The sequence below is a fragment of the Taeniopygia guttata genome, chromosome 25, assembly GCF_048771995.1.
Source record: "Taeniopygia guttata chromosome 25, bTaeGut7.mat, whole genome shotgun sequence".
Lineage (NCBI taxonomy): Eukaryota > Metazoa > Chordata > Aves > Passeriformes > Estrildidae > Taeniopygia > Taeniopygia guttata.
Genome location: NC_133050.1, coordinates 1,958,874 through 1,967,270, shown reverse-complemented (window position 1 = coordinate 1,967,270; position 8,397 = coordinate 1,958,874). Strand labels below are relative to the sequence as shown.

Genomic DNA, 8,397 nt, shown 5'->3' with positions numbered 1-8,397 from the left:
GCTGGCTGGTTTTGTCTGTCTTGGTACCTGGGGTACAAGTGCCATGAGGACCTCATTCCTGGGAGGGCTGGAAATGGACAGTGAGGGGTTTGGGATGTGTGAAAATCACTGCCTGGAGAGGCTGGGGTGTGTTCTGGGATATGCAGGCACTGGGAGAGCAAATCCTTCAGCTGACTGTCAGAGCAAGACACACTTTTTGTGTCTCTTGGAGATCTCTTGGGTCACTTCTTCTGTCTCTCGTGTAGAAATTCTGGCCCACCTGCCATAATTAAAAGTCAGGATACAAAATTAGGTGGAAGTGCAGGACGGTGTGATAGGCAGGATGAGTGTGGCTCCAGAGAAGGGAACAGGAGTGGGAGTGAGCAGGATCTCATGCCCAAAGGTGGCTGGGGTGGGTCAGAGGATGGAGGATGCGCTCCTGGAGGCAGTTTGGGTGCATGAGAAGAGGCTGAGAGTGCCCAACAGGAGAAGCAGCACCATATGGGACTATAAAGTGAAGGGAAAACCCCCTCGTGATTCGTGCAAGTGAGTAAACAATTGCTGTCCCTACCTGCCTGCAGGCAAGAGGTTTTGGTGTGAGTCTGCTGTTCCAGGCTTGGCCAAGGACACAGCCTGGGAAGCTCCTGCAGTGTGATTCAGCCCAGTTTGTTTTGAAAAGCCCCACAAAACCACAAGCACATGTACAGGAGGCATGGAAACTGCAGCTTGTGTTGGGAGCACAGTTGCTGGGTTTGTACACTTCAGCCAGGAAGAAAGGAATTCTTGTTGAAACTTGTTCTGTCTGTTGCTCTCTATGTAAACTTCACATATTTTGTGGGATGCTGCATCCACAGAGTAATCAGAAGGCATGGGGGAAAAAAGAGGAAACATTTGCAGATAGTCCAGTTTCCATTTCTGCTTTGCCACTGCACATGATTAGCACATTGAACATAACTGCTAGCGCTCACTTACAAAGACTGTGAATAAATCATTCCTTTGATCTTCTTCAAAATCCAAGAGAAAGAAGAGATAGGGTAGGATAAGGATTGCATTAAGTATGATAGTGTTTAGAATTTCTTCAGTCTTGAACGTTCTTTATTCAGGGACCGACATATTAAAAATTTAAATTATTCCCATTAAAACATTGTTCCCTGGTACAGCTGTCAAGAGGAAATAGAACATAACTAGGACATTTGTGTCTGGCCAAAAGTCACCAAAATCTCCAAGCATTCCCAAGGAGAACTCTCAAGGAAAGTGTCAGAATCCCAAATGACCTTGACATCACCTCCGAATCAATAGCTTGACATCTGATAGAGACAAGTGGAGAATGCTCAGCGATAAAGGGAGCTTGTGTGGTGCAGCAGCAGAACTCAGGCAAAGAATTAAGGGATAAGGAAAATGTCAGACTATAGAAATCAACGAGATACTGTTGCCAAAAATTAGAATTCTCACTTTGGGCTGTAGGAAAGGAGAAAAGCGGTAGAAGAGGGTAGGCAAGACTCAGAGGCTGATCCCCATCCTCTGCCTGTGACACCACTCCTGTTGTTCTGAAGCTTTTCAACAAGATGTCTAGGGACAAACTGTAAAGAGTCTAGAAGGGAGAAGGAGGAAAGGAATAAAAGATGATCAGATCTGAAAGTGAGTTTTATCTGGGGAAAGAAGGAAAGAAAGGGAAGGGAAGGGAAGGGAAGGGAAGGGAAGGGAAGGGAAGGGAAGGGAAGGGAAGGGAAGGGAAGGGAAGGGAAGGGAAGGGAAGGGAAGGGAAGGGAAGGGAAGGGAAGGGAAGGGAAGGGAAGGGAAGGGAAGGGAAGGGAAGGGAAGGGAAGGGAAGGGAAGGGAAGGGAAGGGAAGGGAAGGGAAGGGAAGGGAAGGGAAGGGAAGGGAAGGGAAGGGGAAGGGGAAGGGGAAGGGGAAGGGGAAGGGGAAGGGGAAGGGGAAGGGGAAGGGGAAGGGAAAGGGAAAGAAAGAGAAAGAGAAAGAGAAAGAGAAAGAGAAAGAGAAAGAGAAAGAGAAAGAGAAAGAGAAAGAGAAAGAGAAAGAGAAAGAGAAAGAGAAAGAGAAAGAGAAAGAGAAAGAGAAAGAGAAAGAGAAAGAGAAAGAGAAAGGGAAGGAAGGAAGGAAGGAAGGAAGGAAGGAAGGAAGGAAGGAAGGAAGGAAGGAAGGAAGGAAGGAAGGAAGGAAGGAAGGAAGGAAGGAAGGAAGGAAGGAAGGAAGGAAGGAAGGAAGGAAGGAAGGAAGGAAGGAAGGAAGGAAGGAAGGAAGGAAGGAAGGAAGGAAGGAAGGAAGGAAGGAAGGAAGGAAGGGAGAAAGGAAGGAAGGAAGGAAGGGAGAAAGGGAGAAAGGGAGAAAGGAAGGGAGGGAGGGAGGAAAGAAGGGAGGGAGGGAGGGAGAAAGGAAGCCACGCTGGAGAGGGGCTGGGGCTGCGGGGGAGCTTGGGAGGGGACACAGCCAGGACAGGTGACCCCCACTGACCCCGGGGATACCCCAGACCATAGGGCAGGCATCACGCTCAGGGTATAAAGTGGGGGGAACAAGGAGGAAGGGGGGACATTTGGAGTGATGGGTTTTGTCTTTCCAGGTAACACTCTAGGCTGGAGGGGGCTCTGTTTCACCAGTGGGCAGGGTCAGCACCAAAGACACAGACACCAACTGAAGGAATTGTGTCATTTATTATCATGCACAGCTGCAAAGAATTACAAAAGGATAAGCTCAGCAAAGCACATCATCATTAGCAAAGCATTACAAAAGAAGCTCAGCAATGCATCCAGTCATTGCTACCAGAGATTGCCTGGAGTGATTAAGGAAAGATCCATCACCAGTTAGCCTCAGGCTTTACCATCATCCACAGCCACACATCAGCTGGGGGAAGCCAAGGACTGGAGAGCCACTCCCAGACACTGGGAATTCCTGCAGGTGCCTCCACCTCTGCAAGCAATGAGGCTCCAAGCCCAAAGCTGTGAGAGGACCCAGCTTTTACACTGTTAAACAAACAAGCTGGCATCACTGCCACTGCGAGAACATCTGCTTTCATTCTCCTGACTGCTTTCTCCCAAAGCCTGGCCAGGGCTGAAGGAGGAACCAAGGGAGTTGACTTTGATCCTTCACCCCCAAACAAGGCCAGATGGGGCCTTGTCTGTTTCTAAATACAGAAAGATAAATCCGTGTTTTATCAAGGAACACATGCATTGATCGTGTTGTTAATCATGCTTCCTTAATGAGTGGATACAAATACAACATTTGCTTGGAAGGTTCATCTAGAGGTGAGCTTTGCCTCAGGGCCTGTTCAGGCCCTGATCACAAACTGTTCAGGCCTTGGTACTTTGATCGGTCCTGAGACCTACAATCAACTACAACCTTTGTAATAATTCTTTCAGTAACACAGCTTAGATTTAGGTATTAGGCATAAAGGCATCTCCTCTTGTTCTACAATTAAGTGCAGTTTAACTTCATTACTCAGAGCTATTCACCTTCCTTTTAAAACATGCCTAAATAGTTGCTATTCTCTGTTGTTTATCAAAAGCCTCTCTTTTCTTGAGACTGTCTCTTTTAAGAAAGGTCTCAATACTCCACTTCCCAGCACAAAGTGTCACAGCAACTCACCAAGTGCACACACTGCAATGATGACAGGCCCTGCCACCAATGCATTTCACAGCAGCCTCTAATTCGGCAGCCATGAAGCCAATCCCACCAAGAAGAATTTTCTTCTTTCTGCCACTCTTCTACTGCTCTTTCTGTCAAGGTGATTCCTGACTGTTGGCCTTCAAACCCATCACTGCTAGCAGTGCAACATCCCCGTCCCCTGATAGCCCAGGTACCTCCTTGGCCAGCAAGCAGATAATCCAAGGCCATGCGGTTCTCTGGAGTCCCCATTTGTGTTTGTTGGAGCTCATAGGATGTGCTAATGGGCATTTCAACAGTATCATTTACTACCTCTTCTAATAATCCAATGCGCTATTGGACATTTTAAGAGTATCATTTACTACCTCTTCTAATAATCCATTCAGCTCATTCATGTCAACTCCACGGGATGGGGCAGCGCACATGGGGCACAGGGTGAACCAGAATCCTTTGCTTTCGGAAACCCAAGGCACTCTTTGGGTGGAAAATGTTCTCTGGGCCCTAAGTCTTTAGTGTGGTCGTTGCTGAAGGACCCTAAATGGGGGCCCTGCAGCTGGGAGCGGTGTGACACTGACACAGACCAGCTGCAGCACCCCAAGTTCTACTGACATTGGGAGTGATGGTAAAGCACAGAAATCTTCTGACACTGTAGCCTCTATAACTGTAACAGGGTTTGGTTTCTCCTGAGGGGAAATCTGAGTGAATCCTGTCACACGGATCGTTGTATTCCCGTGTCCCACAGCACAGGTTTCTGTAACTGTCCCTTCATTGACTCCGTTACGAGGCAGAGCCCATTGACAGAGTTCTGGCCACCCCACAGGGTGGGCCCTCCAAGGGAACCCCATTCCTCCCAACTTCAGCTGAGAACATACCCAGCAATTAGTGACACTGTGTGCTTTGGCTACCTTGGTCTTTAAATTTCCAAAACATTTTGATGACTGATCCCTTGGTGAAACTCTGGAGGTGTTTTGGCAAACGTCAGTAGTACTTTAGTGACACCGTTCTTCATTCTTTTTGCTCAATGTCATTCAGGTTAGGAACAATAATTCTGTTGTCCATGGAGCTGGCAACTTTTTAATTCCAGAATAATGCCCCCAAGGTCCTTTAGTGTTCAGCTTTACCATGTTGTCTGTGGGTAACAAGGCTTGGTGGGGCCCTTTCCCTTTTGGCTGGAAGAGGGCCAGGACCTCTGCTTAAAGAAAAAAAAAGGAAAAAAAAATACAATTAGATGAATTGTAAAAGATACAAATAAAATCCAAGTGTTAGTGAAACAACTTCTGTAACTTTGCATTAAGAGGTAAATGATCTTTTTAAAAAGAGAACTCACTTATTTACATTGTAAATGTGCTGATGGCATGGATCCATCTTACTGACCTCAGCAGCCTTTTTTACAGTTGTTGGGGTTTGTTTCCAACATTGTTATTTTAAATTGTGGTCGAAGCAATAGGAAATTGATTGGGGCCCTTCCAGCTCCAGGCAGGACTGGGAATCTCAACTCTGTCAAACCCCAAATCCTTTAGAAGATGACCTTCCTTCTCACTCTGGGAATGAGCTGCACATTCCCTCTGAAATTGTCAGGGGTTTCTTACGGATGAAAAATCCCACTTACGGCTTTTTGCTCTGCTTTGGAAGTGGGAAGGGCAATTCTCCATCCATCAGCTCCAGACTGCACTGCCTCAGGAACACGGCTCACTTGCCAGCTTTGGCCACTCATGGCACTTCTAGAGGAGGAAAAAGATGCAACTGCACAATTCCAGCCAAAAAGAAATGAAGAATGAATAGTGGAGATCCAGGCGTTCCTGCGGAGATCCAGGGGTTCAGCTGGGACTATGGGGAGTTTGGGTCCTTGCCAATTGGATGTGTGTCCCCAGCTGCAATCTCCTGGCCTGCAGGGGAGTCTCACTCACCTGCCAAAGCAGAAAGCTCAGGCACTGTGCTCCAACGGGCTCGTCTGATGCAAAGCTGTCAGAGCAATGTGAGGGCAGAGCCAGCCCAGCTGTGCCCAGGGCAGAGCCCAGCAGAGCCCTGGCAGAGCCCAGAGCAGCCTCAGCACCCGCAGAGCCCGGCTGCAAGGAGAGAAACCAGAAAGCGCCCGTCAGCTGAAGGCTGCTGTCCCCTTGTCCCAGCTGCCCACAGAGCCCAGGCCATGCTGGCCGTGCCCAGAGCTGTGCCCAGAGCTGCCCATCACTGCTGCCTTTGGGAGCAGAGCAGGAGGGCAGGACATTCCCAGCCTGCAGCCAGCCACAGCACATCCAGCCCCTCAGCAGCTGCCCAGAGCAGGAGCCTCCTTGTGCTTGTTGCTGTCTCCCAAAAGCTCTGATCCCACCATGCCAAGCAGACGGGGACTCACCTCACGCCATCCTCCGCTGGGAGAAAAGCTGGTCCCAAACGATGCCCTCAGCCTTCTCCAAGGGCACGGCCCATCCACGCTGCAGCTGCTCCCAGGCACTTCCCAATCCCGACTGGACCTTACATAGAACGCTTCCTCTAGAAAAACAAACAACAAACTGTTGAAAAGAGATTAGAGACAAGGGGAAACAAGAAAAAAACTCTTATCTCTGTCAGAGGTCTGAGGAAGGCCCAACCCCTACATGCTAGGGAAAATCCCACCCATGGGGGAGAGAAGGCCACACTTTCTCTCTTCCCTCCTACACTGCCCCCCAAAATAACAGTGATCCCAAAGCAAACAAGGGCAGTGGAGCAGCCCAAGCCCTTCCTTGCCCGCAAAGCAAAGCAGCCCCTGCACAGGTTCTGGAGTCCCACCTCTGCTCCTGCCATGGGGGTTTCTCTGTGCCGGGCTGGCTGCCCCAGCCCCAGCCCCAGCCTCAGCCCAGGCCATGCTGGGTGCTGGGGGCTGTTGGCAGGGCCAGGAGCCAACTCCCATCTTGTATCCACCCCAGGCCATGCCCCCAGCCCTGCCAAAAAGCAGCTGGGCAGCGACTGAAGTTGCATCTGCCCCAGCAAAGGGAGAAACTTTTGTTCCCAGCCAGTCTGAGCAATGCCCAAATCTGGGAGCATTTCCCCAGCTGTGGACTCATCTGCGAATTCGCTGTGGAGCCTGGCTTTGAAGACGGTGCCACAAGTCCATCATCTTCAGCTGCCAGTGGCCAGGTTGAGGAAGAGGTTGTCATCCTTGATGTTGTCGTTGCTGTCTCCAGCAGCAGCAGCAGCCCCGCCTGGTACAGCTTCTCCAAGGACTCCTTCTCCTTCCCTGGGGGTCAGACCAGGCTGTCAGGGCTCTGCCCAGGGCCCCAGCTGTCAGGGAAGCAGGACAAGCAAAACCAGCTCGGATGGCAGCCACCAGTGCTGGGCAGAGCAGCTCAGCTCCAGCACAAGGGCTGCGTGTTCCCACCCAACAATCCCAGTGCATTGATACAGGCAGGGAAAAAAGTCTGGGTTTCCTTGCTTCTGATTGCCAGGGCGTGTGTGGACCTGTAACTTACCAGGGCCCTGGAGCAAAGTGTGCATGTGGCTCTCTCCCTTTTTCTATGGCAGGTGAATATCCTGTATCCAAGGATCATAGAACAGGTCTTCTAATGAAGGTCTGTCCAAGAAATGCATGGATAAACACCACCTGATAAGAACTTGGCACTCTGGGCAGAGAAACAAGAAACCACCGGTCAGCTAGAGAAGGCTCCTGTCTGCTTTGCCCCACTCTTCCCATGCCCAGGCCATGCTGCTTTTGTGCTCAGAGCTGTGCCTAAACTTTCCCATCAATTCCCTGTTGTGGAGGAGAGCAGGAGAGCAGGACATGTGGCACCTCCTCAGCGGCTGCCAGAGCGAGATGCTCACGAGCTGCTGCTGTCTCCCAGCACTGGTATTCCCCCGTGGCCAGAGATGAGGATCCACCTGGAGAGAGCCGCTGTGGCAGCGAGAGCTGATGGTCCCAGCTGATCTTCCGGCCCCTCCTGAAAGGGTGCTGCCCGCAGACCATCTGGTGCAGCAGGATGCCCAGGGACCAGATCGTTGCTGCCTCGCCATGGTACCAGCCCAAGTGGGTCCATTCTGGGGGGCTGTATGACAGTGTTCCTATGGAATACAGATGGAGTTCATCAGGGGGATGCTGCTGCTGCTTCCAGAGCCTGGCCCCAGCATCCCTGGGCGTGCAGGGGCCGCCCCAGTGGCACACGGGGTGACTGCTGCACTCTCGCCAGCACCTGGGACATGTGTACAAACTCAGGGCTGGACAAGAAGCCACTGGTGTTGGAAGAGGGCAGCAGAAGCCCCGGCAAGGCCTGACCGTGACATGCAAGGCAAAAACCCACTCAGGGCTGGGGGAAAAATCATCTCCTTATCCTCCCTGCCTGCAGTGCCCTAAAAATATTATGAAGCCAAGGCAAACAAGGTGAGTGGAGCAGCCCAAGCCCTTCCTCTCACCTGCACACCAAACTGGCTGGTGCACTGGTTCTGGCTCCCTCCTATGCTACCCCCACCCACGGGTGCTTTTGTCGGGCTGGCTGCTGCTGCCTCCAACCCCAGCCCCAGGCAGAGTGGTGGGCAAAGGCTGCCAGTGGAGCTGGAAGATGCCTCCCCACCCAGCCCCGCTCAATAGAAACTCAGGGGAAGGCTCAGTACCCTGACTGGCAGCAAAAGGGAGAATCCTCGCTGCCACACCCAGCTTGGCCTGTGAGATGTTGGGCCATGAGATGGCGGGACCGGGAGCACACCCCTGCCCGGGCTCACCTGCAAAGTGAGTGTAGGCTGTGTCTTGCAGGTAGGTGCCACAGCCAAAGTCGATCAATTTTGCCTGGCCAGTGGCCAGGTCAACCAGGATGTTCTCTGGTTTGATGTCGCGGTGCA

General features: G+C 51.3%; 2 long non-coding RNA genes across 2 annotated transcripts; both read right to left on the bottom strand.

Moving 5' to 3' along the window:
- Positions 1-1,040: 1,040 nt before the first annotated feature.
- On the bottom strand, positions 1,041-1,631 carry LOC140680571 (uncharacterized). Its single transcript, XR_012051902.1, has 2 exons — positions 1,432-1,631; positions 1,041-1,286 (listed from the first exon to the last, which is right to left on the bottom strand). It is a non-coding gene; the product is annotated as an uncharacterized lncRNA (long non-coding RNA).
- A 2,309-nt stretch (positions 1,632-3,940) lies between these two features.
- On the bottom strand, positions 3,941-5,314 carry LOC140680602 (uncharacterized). The gene is made up of 2 exons (XR_012051953.1): positions 5,207-5,314; positions 3,941-4,786 (listed from the first exon to the last, which is right to left on the bottom strand). It is a non-coding gene; the product is annotated as an uncharacterized lncRNA (long non-coding RNA).
- Between the last annotated feature and the right edge of the window lie 3,083 nt (positions 5,315-8,397).